The sequence below is a fragment of the Eulemur rufifrons genome, chromosome 15, assembly GCF_041146395.1.
Source record: "Eulemur rufifrons isolate Redbay chromosome 15, OSU_ERuf_1, whole genome shotgun sequence".
Lineage (NCBI taxonomy): Eukaryota > Metazoa > Chordata > Mammalia > Primates > Lemuridae > Eulemur > Eulemur rufifrons.
Genome location: NC_090997.1, coordinates 1,409,341 through 1,428,395, shown reverse-complemented (window position 1 = coordinate 1,428,395; position 19,055 = coordinate 1,409,341). Strand labels below are relative to the sequence as shown.

Here is a 19,055-nt window from a genome sequence, read left to right as displayed (position 1 = left end):
TACTGCCTCAGCCTCCCGAGTAGCTGGGACTACAGGCATGCGCCACCATGCCTGGCTAATTTTTTTTTTTTGTATATATATATTTTAGTTGTCCATATAATTTCTTTCTATTTTTAGTAGCGACGGGGTCTCACTCTTGCTCAGGCTGATCTCGAACTCATGACTTCGAGCGATCCACCCGCCTCAGCCTCTCAGAGTGCTAGGATTACAGGCGTGAGCCACCGCGCCCGGCCAAGATAAACTTTTTTAGTTTCCACATGTGAGTGAGATCATGCGGTATTTGTCCTTCTGTGCTTGGCTTATGTCACTTAACATAATGTCCTCTAGGTTCATCCATGTTGTCGCAAACGACAAGATTTCATTCTGTTTTATGGCTGAATAGTATTCTGTTGTGTATATATACACCATATTTATGTGTCTTTTGTTCATCTGCTGATAGACACTTAGGTTGATGTCATATCTTGGCTACTGTGAATAGTGCTGCAGTGAACGTGGGATGCAGATATCACTTGGACACACTGATTTCCTTTTCTCTGGATATGTACCCAGGAGAGGAATTGCTGGATCACCTGGTAGTTCTATTTTTAATTTTGGGGGGAACCTACATACTGTTTTCCATAATGGCTATACTAATTTACATTCCCACCAACAGTTTATGAGTTCCCCTTTCTTAACATCCTCACCAGCGTTATTTTTTGTCTTTTTGATGATAGCCATTTTAACTGGGGCGAGGTAATACGTCATTGTGGTGGTGGTGTTTTTTTCTTTTTTTTTAAAGAAAGATTTTGCTTTGTCACCCATGCTGGAGTGCAGTGTTCATAGCTCACTATGATCTGAACTGCTTGAACTGCTGGGCTTCAGATGATCCTCCTGCCTCAGCCTCCTGAGTAGCTGGGACTACAGGTGCATGCCACTGTGCCCGGTTCATTCATTTTTTAATTTTTTGTAGAGACAGGATCTCACTGTTGCCCAGGTTGGTCTCAAGCAATCCTGCCACCTTTCCTTGGCCTCCCAAAGTGCTGGGATTATAGATGTGAGCCACTGTGCCCTACCTCATTGTGGTTTTGATTTGCATTAGTGATGTTGAGCATTTTTTCATATACCTATTGGCCATTTGTACTTCTTTTGAGAAATGTTTATTCAGATCTTTTGTCTATTTTGTAATTATTAGTATTATTTTTGCTATTTAATTGATGTTCTTATATATTCTGGATATTAACCCCTTGTCAGATGCTTAATTTGTAAATATTTTTTCCTGTTGTATAAGTTGTCTCTTTGTTGATTGTTTCCTTTGCTGTACAGAAGCTTTTTAGTTTAATATAATCACAGTCATCTATTTTTGCTTTTGTTGCCTGTGCTTTTGAGGTTCTATCGAAAAAAAATCCTTGCCCAAACCAATGTCATGAAGCATTTCCCCTGTTTTTTTCTGGTACTTTTATAGTTTTGGGTCTTACATTTAAATCTTTATTCCATTTGGAGTTGATTTTTATGGGTAGCGAGAGGCATCTAGCTTCCTTCTTCTGCAGGTAGATATCTAGTTTTTGCAGCACCATTTATTAAAGAGAACATGTCTTTTCTCCACTGTGTGTTTTTGACACCTTTGTCAAAAAATCAGTTGGCTATAAATATATGGATTATTTTTGAGTTCTTGATTCTATTCCATTGGTCTGTGTGTCTTTTTTTATGCCAATACCATGCTGTTTTGCTTTGTAGTTTATTTTTGAAGTCAGGTAGTCTGATGCTTCCAGTTTTGTTCTTACTCAAGATGCTTTGGCTATTTGGGGTCTTTTTTGGTTCCATATGAATTTTAGGATTTTTTTTTATTTCTTTGAGAAATGTGATTGATATTTTTATAGGGATTGCATTGAATCTGTAGATCACCTTAGGTGTTATGGAAATTTTAACAATATTAATTCTTTCAATCCTTGAACACTGGTTATCTTTCCATTCATTAATGTTCTCCCAAATTTCTTTCATCAGTGTTTTGTAGTTGTCATTGTGGAGATCTTTTACCTTTTTAGTTTAATTTATTCCTACGTATCTGTGGCTACTATAAATGGAATTGCTTTCCTGATTTTTCAGATTGTTTGGTGTTGGCATGCAGAAATACTACTGATTTTTGTATATTGATTTTGTACCCTGAAACCTTATGGCATTCATTTATTGGTCCTAATAGGTTTTTGGTGGAGCTGTAGGGTTTAAATATCATGTTGTCTGTAAACAGGGACAATTTGACTTCCTCTTTTCCAATTTGGATGCCCTTTATTTTTTTTTTACTTGCCTAATTGCTCTGTCTAGGACTTCCAGTAATATGTTAAATAGAAGTGATGAGAGTGAGCATCCTTGTCTTGTTCCCAATCTTAGAAGAAAAGCCTTCAGTCTTTCCCATTGAGTATGATGTGGGTGTCTCATATATGGACTTTATTGTGTTGAGGTTTGTTTCTTCTACACCTGATTTGTTTAGGGTTTTTTCTTGAGGGGATGTTGAATTTTATCAAATGGTTTTTGAATTGAGTCTATGATTTTGTCCTTCATTCTATTAATGTGAGGTGATATCATGTTTATTGATTTGTGTATTTTGAACCATCCTTGGATCATTGGGATGAATCCCACATGATTATGGTGAGTGATCTTTTTGATGTGCTATTGGATTCAGTTTGGTAACACTTTGTTGAATTTTTTGCATCTAAGTTCATCAGGGATATTGGCTTATAGTTTTGTTTTTTTATTCTATCCTTTTCTGTTTTGGTAACAGGATAATGCTGAGCTTGTAGAATGAATTGGGAAGAATTCTCCCTGCTTCAATTTTTTGGAATAGTTGGAGAAGAATTGGTGTTAGTCTTTACATGTCTGGTAGATTTTATCAGGTCCTGGGCTTTTTTTTGGATGAGATACTTTTGTTACTGATTCAATCTTACTACTGGTTGTTGGTCTGTTCAGGTTTCTAGTTCTTGATTTAGTCATGGTAGGTTGTATGTGTTCAGAAATTTAACCATTTCTTCTAAATTATTCAATCTGTTGGTGTATCAGTTCACAATAATCTCTAACAATTCTTTATATTTCTGTAGTATCAGAAGTTTGTTTGTTTGTTTAATAAACGGCTCTGTCTCGGGGTTCCAGGGAAGTCCCCATTACAACGAGGCTCAAACTCCTGGGCTCAAGCTGTCCTCCTGCCTCAGCCTCCGGAGTAGCTGGGACTGCAGGCTGTGGTATCAGTTTTGAGGTCTCCTTTTTCATCTCTGATTTTATTTATTTGAGTCACCTCTTTTTTTTCTTAGGTAGTCTAACTAAAGGCTTGTCAATTTTGTTTATCTTTTTAAAAAACCAACTCTTCATTTTGTTAATATTTTGTATTTTTTTTTTTTTTTATTAATGGTCACTTTTCTTTTTTCTTTTTTTTTTTTCCCCCTGTCACCCAAGCTAGAGTACAGTAGCATGACCATAGGTCACTGCAGCCTGGAAATCCTGGGCTCAAGGGATCCTCCTGCCTAAGCTTCCCAAGTAGTTGGGACTACAGATGTGTGCCACCATACCTGGCTAATTTTTCTTTCAATATTTTAAAAGACAACGTCTTGCTATATTGCCCAGGCTGGTCTTGAACTCCTGGCCTCAAGCCATCTTCCCACCTCAGCCTCCTGAGTTGCTGACGTGAGCCACCATACCCAGCTATTGTTTCTTTCTACTCTAATCTCTATTAATTTTTTTCGTTCTACTAATTTTGGATTTAGTTATTGTTTTTCTAGTTCCTTGAGGTTCAATATTAAATTGTTTGACATCTTTCTATTTTTTGATGTAGATGTTTATTGCTATAAACTTTCTTCTTAAAACTGTTTTTGCTATATCCTTTAGGTTTTGGTATGTTGTGTTTCCATTTTCATTTGTCTTAAGAAATTTTTTAATTTCCTTTTTACTTTCTTCATTGACCCATTGGTTGTTCAGGAGCATGTTGTTCAATTTCTATATATTTTTACAATGTCCAAAATTCCTCCTGTTAATGATTTCTAGTTTCATTCCACTGTGGTCAAAAGATACTTGATATGATTTTGATTTAACTTTGATAAGACTTGTTTTGTGGCCTCACATATGATCTGTCCTGGAGAATGTTCCATATGCTGTTGAGAAGAATGTGTATTCTGCAGCTGTTGGGTGGAATCTTCTACAAATGTGTTAAATCCACTTGGTCTAAAGGCCAGTTTAACTCTGATTTTTCTTTGTTGATTTTCTGTCTGGATGATCTATTAGTCCATTGCTGAAAGTGGGTTGCTGACATCCCCTATTATTATTGTATTGCAGCCTTTCTCTCCCTTTAGGTCTGTTAATATTTACTTTATCTATTGGGTGCATATATATTATAATTGTTATATCTTCCTTCTGTATCATTATATAATTGCCGCCTTTTTTTCCCCCCAATTTTTGACTAACATCTGTTTAATCTGATGTAAGCATAGCTATTCCTACTCTTTTTGCTTTCCATTTGCAAGGCCATATCTTTTTCTATCCCCTACAGGTAAAGTGGGTCTCTTTTAGACAATATATAGTTGGGTCTTGTTTTTGTTTTTTAATCCATTCAGGTACTCTACGTCTTTTAATTGAAGAATTTAATCCATTTACATTCAAGGTAATTATTTCTAGGTAAGGGCTTATAATTGCCATCTTGTTACTTGTTTTCTAGTTTTGTGTATCCTTTCTTCCTTCCTCTCTTAGAGTCTTCCTTGTGATTAAGTGATTCTCTCTAGTGGTATGTTTGATTCCTTGCTTTGTATTTTTAGTGTGTCTGTAATAAGTTTTTGCCTTGTGGTAAGATGAGGTTTACAGAAAGAATCCCATATAGCTGACTCTTGAACAACATAGGTTTGAACTTTGTGGGTCCACTTATACACAGGTTTTTTTCAGCCAAACGTGGGTCAAAAATACAGTATTTGCAAGATGTAAAAGTCGCATATATGGAGGGCTGACTTTTTATATATGCAGGCTCTATAGGGCTGACTATGGTACTTCACTATGCATAGATTTTGGTGCATGTGGGGGTCGTGGAACCAATCCCTTGCATATAGTAATACTAAGGGACAACTGTAGTTATTACAAGTCATTTTAAACTGATAACAACTTAATCTTGAGTACAAAGAAAATAAATGAAACAAAAAAAATGTACATTTTAACTCCATTCTCCTTTCCACATTTTGAATTTTCAGTTTGCGATTTACATTTTTTTAATATTTCCTATCTCTTAACAAATTATTGTAGGTTTTACTTTTATCTGTTTTTCTGGTGTAAAGATATTGTTGAAGATTTTACTTTTAATAGTTTTTTGTCTTTTAGTCTTCATGCTGAAGATAGAAGTGCTTTCCACACCATAATTCCAGTATTACAATAACAATCATGTTACTCTATCACTTTCTTTTGATTTGAAGGACTCCTTTTTAGTATTTCTTGTAGGACAGGTCTGGAAGCTATGAATTCCCTTGGCTTTTTTTTTTTTTTTTTTTTGGTCTGGGAAAGTCTTTATTTCTCCTTCATTTTTTTAAGGATAATGTTGCTGGCTATAGTATTCTTGGTAGGCAGTTTTTTTTTTTTTTTTTTTTTTTTTTTTTGTTGTTGTTGTTGTTTTGTGGGTTTGGTTTTTTGTTTTTTTGTTTTTTTTTCCTTCAGCATTCTGAATATATCATCCCCTTCTAGCCTGCAAGGTTTCTCTGAGAAGTCTGCTGTCAGGTATATTGCATGTCTCTTACATGCTATTTCTTCTTTTCTCTTGATGCTTTCAGATTCCTCTCTTTGTGTTTGACCTTTGAGAGTTTGATTATGGGGTATTCTTATTTGGATTGATCCTGTTGGTGACCTTTGACCTTTCTATATCTGGATATCCATATCTTTCTTTTTTTTTTTTTTTTTTTTGAGACAGAGTCTCACTCTGTTGCCCGGGCTAGAGTGAGTGCCGTGGCGTCAACCTAGCTCACAGCAACCTCAAACTCCTGGGCTTAAGCGATCCTACTGCCTCAGCCTCCCGAGTAGCTGGGACTACAGGCATGCGCCACCATGCCCGGCTAATTTTTTGTGTATATATATTTTTTAGTTGTCCATATAATTTCTTTCTATTTTAGTAGAGACGGGGTCTCACTCTTGCTCAGGCTGGTCTCGAACTCCTGACCTCGAGCGATCCACCCGCCTCGGCCTCCCAGAGTGCTAGGATTACAGGCGTGAGCCACCGCGCCCGGCCTATATCTTTCTCTTTTTTCTTCTCTGACTGTATTGTCAAACAGCCTATCTTCAAGCTCACTGATTCTTTCTTGTGTTTGATCAGTTCTGCTGTTGATGTGCTCTATTGCATTTTTCAGTTACTTCATGGTATTTTTCAGCTCCAGAGTTTGTTTGATTTTTTTTTTTTTATTTTAGTTTCTCTGTTAAATTTCTGAATTGTTTCTTTTTGTTCTCTTGAAGTTTGTTGAGGCTTCCTTAAAACAGCTATTTTGAATTCTGTGTTTGAGAGATCACACGTCTCCATCACTTTAGGGTCAGTCTCTGGTGCCTTATTTTGTCAGTTTGGTGAGGTCATATTTCCTTGAATGTTCTTGGTGCTTGTGGACTTGTGCAAGTGTTTGTGCATAGAGGGATTAGGTATTTATAATACTACATTCTTTGCAGTTTGGCTTTGTTTGTACCATCCTTCTCCAGAGGGCTTTCCAGAAATTCTAAGCAGAATTTGTTCTGTTCCTTGAGCTTCTGACCACCGCAGTTGTCTCAGCTCTGGAGGGTGCTCTAAACCCAGGTTGGCCATGTGAAGGCTCTGAATTTGGCACAGCTCTTCAGCCCAAATGGACCTGGGAAGACCCAAGGAGGCCACTTGGGCTGTGTGAGAAAGCCGGCTGGGAACCTGAGCCTGGAAGACTATCCCGGTGACTCAGACTGGCGTGCCTCCCAGCAGGTTCCTGCACAGCCAATGGCTTATTGGCTGGAGATTGAGACTAGGCCCTGTGAGGATCTGCTGTGAGACCGAAGCTGAAGAGCCTGTCTCATCTCAGATACGTGCGTGTCTCCCAGTAGGTCTCTGCACAAACTGGATAGTGGCTAAGTTTTGGTGTATTCACTTACGCAGGACAAGACCTGGGATTTTTCCCTCTTACCTCTTACAACTAAATTGTTACTTAGATTCAAGAATTCTTTATTATCCACTGCTGCTGTTCTCTTCTACCTGGAGTTTGCAGTAGGCTCCCTGGCCATTTTTTCCCTTTCCATTTCAAGTATAGATTTCATTTTCTTCCTCCACCATTCAGTGGCTGCCCAGTGCCTTCAGGATTGTGTCTAAACTTTTTAACATAGCAGATTTAGCACAATAGACATGATTAGACCCCTCCAAATCACTCATTTTATTTTTTGTTTTATTTTTATTAGAGATAGGATCTCGCTGTGTTGCCCAGGCTGTTCTAGAACCCCCAGCCTCAAGCAATCCTTCCACTTCAGCCTCCCGAAATGCTGGGATTATAGGTGTGAGCCACCGTGCGGGGCCCAGCTCACTTCATTGTACCACATTCACCTCCCATGCTGAGCTTTACATACTTCTGTAAGTGCTGTTTTAGTTCTTAATTATCTTTTAAAACTTCATACAGGTGTCATTTCTCAAACATCTAGCTGGTTATCCAAACTCTTTTCTGGTTCTCAAACACCCGTGAATGCACATCCCCCACCTGCACACCTCGTTTTTGTTTTTGTGTCTCCCTAGCTGTACTGAGCATTTGAGGGATAAAAATGGTCTTTAAAAAAAATAAAAATGGTCTTTTATCTTCATCCCTAGCAACTTAATACATTTTATAGCACATACGTGCACAATAGGCATAGAATGAATTCCTCAAGTTCATGATCCCTGTCCCTTTACTCATAGTGATTATCAATAAAATGTTCAAAGTGAGAAGGTGAATAGTGCTTTTTTCAAAAGCAATAAGGAGTTGAAGAAGGAGTTTTTTTCTCTTATCCTACTGCACAGTTTCTTGTCTAGGAGACTTCGAGGAATACAGTGGGTGTGACAGCTTTACTAGGGAAAGCAGACCAGATCTCAGCTAGCAAGGCCTGTGGTTTCCCAGCCTGCTTTGCTTCTTCATGTGGATTTTGTGGCCTCTCTCTTTCTGGAACCTCTGTCATTATATCATCTCTTTGAGCATGAGATTTTAGCACCTTGTAGTATTCTGAGGAGTTCTCTTGCTTTCCTCACCTCTTCCCACATGTTTAAATTTTTAACTCATTAAGATTGTAAATGACTAATTTTTTTTCCAGAACATTACGGGGGTACAAACGTTTTGGTGACATGAATTGCTTTTCTACAGTTTGAGTCAAAGTTGTAAGTGTGTCCCTCACCCAGATAGTGTGCACTGTACCTGTTAGGTGTGAATTTACCCATCTCCCCCCCAAATTTCTAAATTTTTAAAAGATAATAGTATCATTTATGATTCTACATATAGATAGCATAGGTCCTCCTTGCTGATTTTGTTGCTTCATAATTAAGAGTTGGATTCTAATGTATGTAATAGTAACTCCCTGGTTGTCAGTAGTAAGGAAAGGAAAATAGTGAACTTTTCTTTTGGTGCTAAGAAGCAAAAATCATTTATTCTTGCTTTTTGAGATTTTAGGGGCACAATAAATAACATTCCCTTTTCTCCCTGCCAATTTCAAAATAAGGGAGAGATGTAGGAGTCAAGCAGAGTCTAAGATACCCCTTTTATTAATTTTATGAAATTGTAATTGGAGAGAATAGCTTACAAATAGCCATTTGATTTGCTTACCCTCTCTCGCATCGAACTTGTCGGCTAAGTTTCTGTATGGCTGGGAGCAGATGAAAATCATCTCCTCTGCATGCAGATGTGAAGAGGAGGAGGGCAAGGAGCCTCGCCAAGCACGCTCAGTTCCTGCTCCCAAACTCGCTGGTTAGGTCAGTCTCAGAATGCTAGCGTGAGAGAAGGGAGTTTGGGGATAACCTTTCTCAAGAAAACTAGGAGAATGAAGAATAATTGTTTCTCCCTAATTACTTTAAAACTAGACAGGTAGATAATGTTGGGGCTTAGAAAGTAATACCCCAAATTATGATGCTTTGGCATGTTGAATACTTTGAACTTAAGGAAAGTAGACCTCAGAAGCAAAGTCTTGTATGACTTTCACCTGCCCTCCTTTCCCCTGATTCCTTTTCTCCCCCAAGGCAAGCCATAGAAAGTAGAATTCCTTCTCCCTAAGGAGGGGTTCATAGAAACTAGAACTTGTCTTCCCCAAAGCCAGCCATAAAACCTAAAATACTACTCTAATTTCCCCTCCCTCCTCCACCTTTTTGTGTAAGAGCTGGCCATAAAGAAATTCTCTAACCTACCTTGTTTGATGATAGGTCCTAAGACCCTCATTCAAGAAGGGATCCTGCCCCGTACCCCATAAGAAGGAATACTATACAGAGAGTCTAACAAGAATGTGAACAGACAGGCTTTACTGGGTTTCCCCACTCTGTCTGTCAGCATCAGATCGTACCCTTGTCCAAGCACATTTCTGCATGGCTGTCCGTGCTTTGTCAGACGTAAACATAGTGAATAGTTCCCCCTGGATCTTTGGGTCTTCATTCTGAGAGTGCCTGTGTCATGTAAAACTTTGATTAAATGAATTTCTTATGCTTTTTTCTTGTTAGTCTGTCTTTTGCTGTAGAAGTGTCAGCTGTGACCCTGATGATGGGGAGGAAAGGTATCACAGGTAGATAGGTAGATATTAACAAAGTCGGTATCACAGGTAGATAGGTAGATATAGATATACTTTTTAAAATTGTGAAATTAACAAAGTCATAAAACTCATAAAACTAAAGAAGTATTGCACAATGATTTTTCACTAGGAAAATCACCTGTTTAACCAGCATCCAGCTCAAGAAATAAAACATTGCCAGCCTTTCAGAATTCCCCCCTTTTCCGCCTCTTGATTATATCCTCTCCCTCTTGTGCAGTTGCCCTGACCTCTGCAGTAGTTCTGCCCATGCTTTTCTTTATAGCTTCACTGCCTCTGTACGCATCCCTAAACACTATATTTTAGTTCTGCCTGTTTCTCTATTTTTATGTAAAAAAAATCATGTATTGAATGCCTTTGTATGTCTGGTTTCTTTTGCTAACATTACATTTCTTATTCACCTGTTGTTGCTTGTAGCTTGTAGTTCCTTTGTTTTCATTGCTTTGTAGTATGTTATCAGTGTGCCACAATTTATTCATGCCATTATTGATAAACTCTGGGGTTCTTTGCTGGTTTTTGACTGCTGTGAATATTCATGTATGTATCTTACATGAATATAATTTTAGCCATTTTTCCTATCTTCCATGATTACAAATCAGATAGATCCCAGTGTAGATGGACTCTAAATAATAAAAAATTAAACAAAAAAACAAATGAGATAGAATACCTTTTCCTAAGTCTATTGGCCATTTGGTATTCTGTTTTTTGAAACGTCTCTTTTGCCCATCTTTTCTGTTGAGTTGTCAACCTTTTTCTTATGGGGGAGTTCTTTTTTTTTTTAAAATTAAGAAATAAAATTTATTTCTTTTAGTTCTGGAGGTTAGGAAGTCCAAGGTCAAGAGGATATATCTAGCAAGAGCCTTCTTGTTGGTGGGGAGTCTACAGAGTCCTGAGGCAGCACAGGGCATCACATGGTAAGGAGGCTGAGCATACTAGCTCAGGGGTGTCTTCCTCTTCTTATAAAGCCACCAGTCCAACTCCCATGATAACCCATTAACCCATGAACATTTCTTAAAAGCCCTACTGGTTAGTATCACCACATTGGGGATTAAGTTTCAACATGAATGTTGGAGGGGACAAACATTCAAACCATAGCATTCTATCCCTGGCCCCCAAACTCATTGTCTTTCTCACGTACAAGTACATTTATTCCATTCCCATAGTACCAAGGTCTTAACTTGTTTTACCATCAACTCAAAACTCCGAAGTCCCATATGTGAAATCAAAACAAGTTATCTACTTCTAAGATACAGTGGCAGGATAGGCATAGGGTAGACATTCCCACAGGGCAAAAGAAAGGGTTAACAGGCCCCAAGCAAGTCCAAAAGCCAAGAGGGTAGACATTAAATCTTAAAGCTGGAGAGTAGTCTCCCGTGACTCCATGTCAGCATCCTCTACACCTGGAAGATTTCTTCATACAGTCTAGTTATGAGCTCTCCCACTCTATGGCTTGCATTCTTGATGTCTTTTGATGAGCAGAAGTTCTGAAATTTAGTGTAATCCAGTTTATCAGTATTTCTTGTATAGTTAATACTTATTATTTCCTGTTTAAGATGTCTTTTCTCTAGCTTTAGGTCATAAAGATATTTTGTTGTTATTTTCTAGAAGCTTATTGTTGTGTGTTTGTACACTTAAATCTCACGGCCCACCTGGAATACATTTGAGGAAGTATGGTTCGAGATGGGGGATCAAATTATATTTTTTTCCCCATGAGAACATTCAGTTGATTTCCCACTCTTGAAAAGAGTGTTCTTCTCCTAACTGCTCTGTAATGTCATCATTGTCAACAATCCCTTATCTATATTTGCCTGCCTCTGGTTTTGTGCCTATTACCCCACTGTTATAATTACTGTAACTTTGTCTTAAGTCTTGATAGCTGATAGAAAAAAGTCTTCTCACCTTCTTGTTCTTCAAGCATTACTGTGTGCTCTTGAAACATTTCATAAAGGAACAGTTCATAGTAGGAAGAGACAGTGGTGTTAACTTTGTAGAGAAAGGCAGTCTGAGACTCGGTTGGATTATTGGAGAGAGATGGAGCCTCTCAGGTTAGGTTTGGCCATGTATCATAGACAGAAGATACCAGTGGCTTACACAGCTTAGAGGTTTCTTTCTTATGTAAAACATGCTTGGAGGTAGGCCCACCAGCATCTGTTTGACAGTTCATCATAGTTTTCTGGGACTCAGTTTCCTTCTGGTTTACATTCTGACATCCCCAGGCTGTGGCCTTCTGAATTGTCATGGCCTAGATTTGGTACTAGACTTTTAGCTGTCATATCTGTGTACCCAGCAACAGGATTGAAGAAGGGGAAAACATCTCCTCCTCACTTTTAAGGAAACTTTTCAGAAGTTCTATCCACCCCTTCTGTAAACCCCAAGATACAATTTGGCCATTCTTACTAAACTTTAACTACCAATTTGCTGCTTAAGCTAGTCCTGGCATTCTCTCAGGCTTAAGTAGAAGACTCACCTTGAATCTTTTCTTATGATCATAAACGTTAGGGGAAATATGTGCCATTTCTGTGTGCTCTGGTACTTTGTGAGTACAAAGCACTCTGGAATCAGATAGCTGCTTTTCTTTCAGTTTTGACCCTTCTTTATCAGCAAGACTTTAGCTGCATGCTTTCGATTTCTCCAAAGAAAATTTGTCTTAGTTCCAAACTCTAGCCTAAAATGTCCTGCTGTATGGTACATGAAGGAAAACAAAAGACAAGGGAAATATGTGACTGTCCTCTTTTTTTTTTTTTTTTTTTGTAGAGCTTCTTGCCCAGAGCTTCCCAGGTGGTGCCTGTGGCATCTGGGGCTCCTCCCCTGTTCGGTTCCCACACTGGGAAGGAGGTGTGTTCAGCCCTCAGTCACAGGGGAGCCTCTGTTTCCTCCCCAACCCTGCGGGGGCGATGCAAAAACTACTGCTGGAAACCTGGGTCCTGAGTGGTGCTGACTCCGTGTGCCAGAGTGATCAGGATGGCGGTTGGATGCAGAACCTGGAGATGGCAGGCACCAGATCTGAGCTGCACCTGTTCTCCAGTGGAATGACTCTGCACAGACTCTGAGCAGCTCCCCGATCAGCCCAGTGGTCTGCAGTGGAAGAGGGAGACCCCTCACAGATCGAGCTCTGTAAATTTTGTTTCTCTCCTAAGAAGCGCTGTCCACTCAGGTTGCTTCTCTCCTGCTGCCCTCACCCCTTCTCAGCAGTGTGAATTGTATTGGGACGCCCAGCTTAATCTCTGAGTTGGTGGGTGATGTTTGTAAGAATCTGCTACACCCTGTTTGACTGAGTCGGTAGATGCTGTAATGAGCTGTAGAGTTGTTCCCCCTGCCGGTGGTTGATGCTTGCAGGAAAAAGCCAACTGTAGGGTTGTTCTTCTGGGCCTATGATAAGCTCTAGTCCCTCAGAAGGAGCACTTGAATGCCCCAGGCTATGGGGCCCTGTAGCTCCCAGGGGGTTGCTTGTTCTCCATCAAAGCAGAGGCAGGTGAAGGAGTAAGGGCAGGCGTGGCTAGGGTGGGAGAACCTGAAAGGCTTTGTAAAAGCATTGGCAGGGCTCAGAGGTTGTTTTTCTGGTCGCTAGGGGGAGCCGCTGAGAGGAGGGTTGAGAAAGGCTCCCAAACCAGGATGACTGCTTGTGAGGAAGGGGTGGTAATTCCCGACTGGCTGTCAGGAGTGAGCTCTGCCCCTCTTGCGTTACCCCTGCCCGCCGGTGTCTGGTTGCAAATAGGCACCTGAATGCACTGCCCTTGGTTGCTGTGGAGCTGTGGGCTGGGGTTCCCCCTCTACCCAGGGGACCCTCCTTAGTCTGACAGCTCAGCTTTGAGCCTCAACAGGGTTCCAGTGTCATTTTCCTGGCTGCTAGGGAAATCCGCAGGGGGGAAGGTGAAGGCAGGCTCTCCAGACCGGGAAGGCTGCTTGTGAGGAAGGGATTGCAATTCCCAGACTGGCTGTTAGGAGTAAGTTCCGCCCCTCTTGTGTTACCCCTGCCTTCCAGCGTCCGGTTGCAAGTGTGTGCCTGAACGCGCCGTACTTGGTTGCTATGGTGCTGCAGGCTGGGATCTTTCCCGCCTGGGGACCTGCCCTAGTCCAATGGCAAGGCTTTCCTGTGGAGGGATGGGCGCCCCCCCAGATCGCAGTGTCTCGGACCATTCTTCCCCCGCCCCCAGTGTTCTCCCATCAGTTGCACCCACGTGGGCTCCCTTGCCTCCTGAGGCCAGCTCCCAAATTTCCCCTGTGTCCCTCAGCAACCCGCTGGAGTCCTAGGGGCACAGGATCCAGTCTGCATGTCTCACCGGCTGCTGTGTGTCTCCAGGAAATGCTGGTGGGTGGGGAGCTCCTAGATCAGGCGTCCGGGGTCCACTGTAGGTCCTCAAGGGGAAAGACGTGGGCCCCACTCTCTGCAGAAACTTCAGACTGGAGGACACGCCGGGTCGGCGAGAGGTGGCCACTCTCCAAACTCTTGGCTCAAACTGCTCTCCCAGTTGTGCTGGGCTGGGGAGGGGCAGGGGAGGTTAAGAGTCTGAATGGAAGAAAGGTGGCTTTCCTGCCTCTCAGGTCTGTCTCCCGCATAGAATGTCCAAGCTCTGGGATCATGCGAGTTCCCCCACGTTCCACGGTTGCTGCAGTGCTTGGGCTCATGAGGGTGGAAAAGCTTCCAAGTAACTTGGTAGCCCGCTGACCACCGAAGTAGTGTGGGAAGAAGAAGGGGATCCCCCACTTACCCTTCACTGGGCTCCGAGCCTTTCTGGGTTTGATCCTTGCCAATGTCTTTTTTCTTTCTCTGACCTACACTGTACTGAGCTGTATCCTTTCTCTCCTCTCCTTTATCTGAAACCTTTTCTTCCCTTCAGGATGGCTGGGTGAGCAATGTCTCTATCTGGCCATCTTGCCCTGTCTCTCAGTGTTGTTTAATAATGTCCAAGCAAACATTGAGTAGTCTCCTCATGATAACACTGGAGATTTTTCAATGTCAGTTGATAATGGGAAGCTTCTGATGATCTTGGCTAGGGAGTGAGATGATGAAAATGGAATTTCGAATATTTTACTTAGTAATAGATGTCCAAATGAATAGGACAAAAAAGGGACCAGAGGCAGGGATTTCAGAGAAGAAATAGATGCTTAATGTGAAATGAAGGAATGCCTAAACCAGACGAATTAAAAAGCAAAATTATAATACAAATGGAGTCCAGGGAAATGAGGCCTAAGGGTGTGCTGAGCAGTCGCCAGAAGCTTGCTGTGGCTGTGACTGGGGGCCTGACGGGGCCCAGACTCTACAGAGGGCTGTTGGAAGGTGGTGGGCCGGTGGGCCAGTCTGCCCTGCCTGCTTTCCTCCTCCTGTGAGACGATGCGTGCGTGGGGTCAGAGGTCGGCAGCTAGGCAAAGGACCTTGTCTAGTAGGAGAGAAGCAGGGTGAGTGGAGGGGCGGAAGTGGAAAAGGAAGAGAAAATAGCTTAGACATAAAAAACCAGCAGTAATATAGCTGTCTGGTGATATATGGGGCGCTCTGTGTTGTAGTGAAAAAAATAGGAGTTTTGAAGTCAGACCATCAGAAGTTCAAATCTAGAAGTCTAGTCATTTAATAGTTTTAAGTAGTCATTTACTAGTTATGTGACTTTAAACAAATTATTTTTCCAAACTTCAGTATTTTTCATCTGTAAACAGTATCTAATAGTAGAGTATCATAAAGGAATTGTTTAGTTGATGCCGTGTTTGTAATGTGAAAGTTGAGTTCTTATACATTGCTGAATATCACTTTTTAAGACAAGCTGTCACTTGGTTTACTTACGTATATTTCATTTCATTTAGGCTAACTGCAGCATCCAAGATGCGCAATGATGCAATTACAATTGGATTGTGTCTGCACTTCTGGGAAATAAGACTTGAATGCACAGGCAGCACCAAACAAATCTAGAATGCTTTGAAGTTTCTCTGTGGTTTTTTTTTTGTTTGTTTGTTTGTTTTTAAGAGACAGGATCTCACTCTTCCTCAGGCTGGTCTTGAGCTCCTGAGCTCAAACGATCCGCCCCCCTTGGCCTCCCAGAGACCTAGGATTACAGGCGTGAGCCACCACACCCAGCCTCGAACTCTTGAGATCAAGCAGCCCTCCCACCTTGGCCTCCCAGAGTGCTAGGAATACAGGTGTGAGCCACTGCGCCCAGCCCTTCTCTGTACTGTTGTGCTGAGACTGCCTCTTTGTATTCACTAAACTAGAGCATGTACGTGGAGTTTTGATATTGCTGCCTGCCTTTGGCCAGTGGAATAATCTACTCTTCCAACTCAAGTGAAAATTCAGGAATTTGCTCGAGTAGACATTTTGACACATGTCATCAAGCTTGGATCTTCCTCCCTCTGGTGCTGATTTGTTACAGTTTCTGGCTGCATCTACAAATGGATGTAGAATGTCTGATAAAGTCAGAGAAGCCTGTTACAAATTTTGTCTCCAAATCCAAGGATTGGTACTTTTGCCAGATGGGACTACTTCGTTTAGAAAAGAAAGAGGTGGTGGTGGGAGAGATTGCTGGTTATCACCCAATACCTGTCTTCTTTTTCTTCTTCCCTAATAAAAGAATTTTTAGCTGGCACGTGGCTGAGTAAAAATTACATTTTTCAGAGCCATACCTCGTGCAACCAGGTATGGCTGTGTGATTGACCAGTGAGGGTGAGTGGAAATGGGGTGTGCAGCTTCTGGTTCCTGCCCTCTCCTTTTTTCCACTGTTTGGAATGCAGGTATGGTGGTAAGCCATCTTGAACCATGTGATATGACCGATTTCATAGGGCAGTAATCCCTAAACTTTCCTCATTAGAATTTTCTAGGGATGGCTGGGCGCGGTGGCTCACGCCTGTAATCCTAGCACTCTGGGAAGCTGAGGCGGGAGTTTTGCTCAAGGTCAGGAGTTCGAGACCAGCCTGAGCAAGAGCAAGACCCTGTCTCTACTAAAAATAGAAAGAAATTAGCTGGACAGGCCAGGCGCGGTGGCTCACGCCTGTAATCCTATCACTCTGGGAGGCCGAGGTGGGCGGATCGTTTGCGCTCAGGAGTTCGAGACCAGCCTGAACAAGAGCGAGACCCCATCTCTACTAAAAATAGAAAGAAATTATATGGACAGCTAAAAATATATATAGAAAAAATTAGCCGGGCATGGTGGTGCATGCCTGTAGTCCCAGCTACTCGGGAGGCTGAGACAGGAGGATCACTTGAGCTCAGGAGTTTGAAGTTGCTGTGAGCTAGGCTGACGCCACGGCACTCACTCTAGCCTGGGCAACAGAGTGAGACTCTGTCTCAAAAGAAAGAAAAGAAATTAGCTGGACAACTGAAAATAGATAGAAAAAATGAGCCGGGCATGGTGGCGCATGCCTGTAATCCCAGCTACTCGGGAGGCTGAGGCAGAAGGATGGCTTGAGCCCAGGAGTTTGAGGTTGCTGTGAGCTAGGCTGACGCCACGGCACTCTAGCCCGGGCAACAGAGTGAGACTCTGTCTCAAAAAAAAAAAAAAAATTTGCTAGGAAGCTTTTAAAAATCCCAATGCCTAGGTCACACCATATACCAATCAAATGACAATGTTTTGGGGTGGAAGCCCAACATCAGTGTTTTTAAAAATCTCCAAGTGATTCCAGTGTGTAGCACAGTTTGATAACCACCACTGCTTTGGGGGTTGCAGAACAAGACACTGAAGAAGTTTATGTTGCTGACAGCATGCTAGTCCAGGACTGTCTATAGAAGACCATCACATGTCAGAGTAATAGACTTCTAGCTTGTATAAACTAGACACCATGGCAATGTCTCATGTTGTGATCGCCTAAATTGCTGAAGAGTCATAAGGTTTAGTTTCCAGTGGCCCTGAGATTATGGAATTGTGTTTGGGACACAAGTTCTTATTTTGATTTCATTAAGTATTCCTTGGTGAAAGTCAGTGGTGGGATGGGGCTGTACTGTCAGTGCTTTGTTGTTTTTCTTTCTTTCTTTTTTTTTTATTGTAAAAATATGGAACGCTTCACAAATTTGCGTGTCATCCTTGTGCAGGGGCCGTGCTAATATTCTCTGTATCGTTCCAGTTTTAGTATATGTGCTGCCGAAGTGAGCACTGTCAGTGCTTTGTGTTCCTAGTTTAACCTAAGTGTCAGAAAGAGCCATCAGTTCCCAGTTCTCAAAAGTCTCCTCTTGGCCTTCTTTGTTTCCCATTCTTTGCTAGTTAGGTCAGGGGCTTGATGGTTAGGTGTTCCCAGTACTGTTGGTCCCTTATGCATCACAGATTAATTTATCCACGACAGCTTAGTTTGCTTTCTCCTTTTGGTCAGTGATGTGGGGAGTTACCCAGGTAGACATCCTATCCTGTCTTACCATGTGCTAGCTTCTTTCATAACCTTCAGTCTTGCCGCCCCTTAATACATTTTATACATCGTGGGGAAAAAACTACCTAAAACAGAAGTAAGACCCTGTAACTGCTACTTAACAGCCTTCAATAACTGCTGTTTGTCTCTCAAGTCCAAATATTTAGGTCATTAAATATGAAACGTCCGGTTTTGACTCAGAAGTTTAGTTTATTATGTCTCAAACAAGAAGCGGTGTAATTGGTCAAAGTATGCGCCTAAACTATCCACACAGTTTTGCCATCTTAAGGGTAGCTTATTTACACTAGCAGCGTAAGAAGCCTGGAGAGCGAGTGGTGATGAAATCACAAAAGGTGTTTTCCACAGTTTGTTGAGAATTGGATATTGTCCTTGGAAGAAGTGGCAGTCAGTTGGTGTAAGGTCTGGTGAATATGGTGATGACAGAGAGTTTCCAAGTCCAGCTGCTGTAGTTTGAGCAGCGTTATTTTTTGCAACATGTGGTCTTGCAAGAAGATTGGCCTGTCTCTATTGACCAATCTCAGCTGCTTAATCGCAAGCATCCTCATCATTTCATCCAGTTGGTTGCAGTAGACATCCGCTGTAATCGACTGACCAGGTTTCATGAAGCCGAGTGAATAATACCAGTGCTGGACCACCAAATAGACACCATTAGATTTTTTTGATGAATATTTGATCGTGGACTGTGTTTGGCACTTCATCTTTATCCAGCCATTGTGCTGAATGCTTGCAATTGTCAAAAAGAGTCTATTTTTCATCACATGGAACAATACGGTGTAGAAATGGTTCACCTTTATGTTGTGACAGCAAAGAAAGGCAGGTTTCAAGATGATTTCTCTTCTGATGCTTGTTTAATACATGCGGTCCAGCGTCTTTACTTTGCCAATTTGTTTCAAATGGTCCAGTATTGGTGGGATAGTAACGTCAGACCTTGCTGCTAATTCACATGTAGGTTTAGATGGATTTGCTTCCACTACAGCTTTCAG

The 19,055-nt window shown here is 41.5% G+C and overlaps 1 long non-coding RNA gene and 1 other non-coding gene across 3 annotated transcripts in view; one reads left to right on the top strand and one right to left on the bottom strand.

Annotated features, from left to right (window-relative positions):
- LOC138395691 (uncharacterized) overlaps window positions 1–19,055 on the top strand; it is a 44,896-nt gene that overhangs the window by 8,862 nt on the left and 16,979 nt on the right. Inside the window, exon 1 of one of the 2 annotated variants that reach the window (XR_011235549.1) lies at window positions 12,494–12,808. The exons of the other annotated variant lie outside the window; for it this stretch is intronic. This is a non-coding gene — a long non-coding RNA (uncharacterized lncRNA). Of the gene's footprint in view, window positions 1–12,493; window positions 12,809–19,055 lie in introns of those variants that run through there. 2 annotated transcript variants of the gene reach the window in all.
- LOC138396104 (U6 spliceosomal RNA) lies at window positions 17,699–17,805 on the bottom strand. Its single transcript, XR_011235584.1, has one exon. It is a non-coding gene; the product is annotated as a U6 spliceosomal RNA (small nuclear RNA).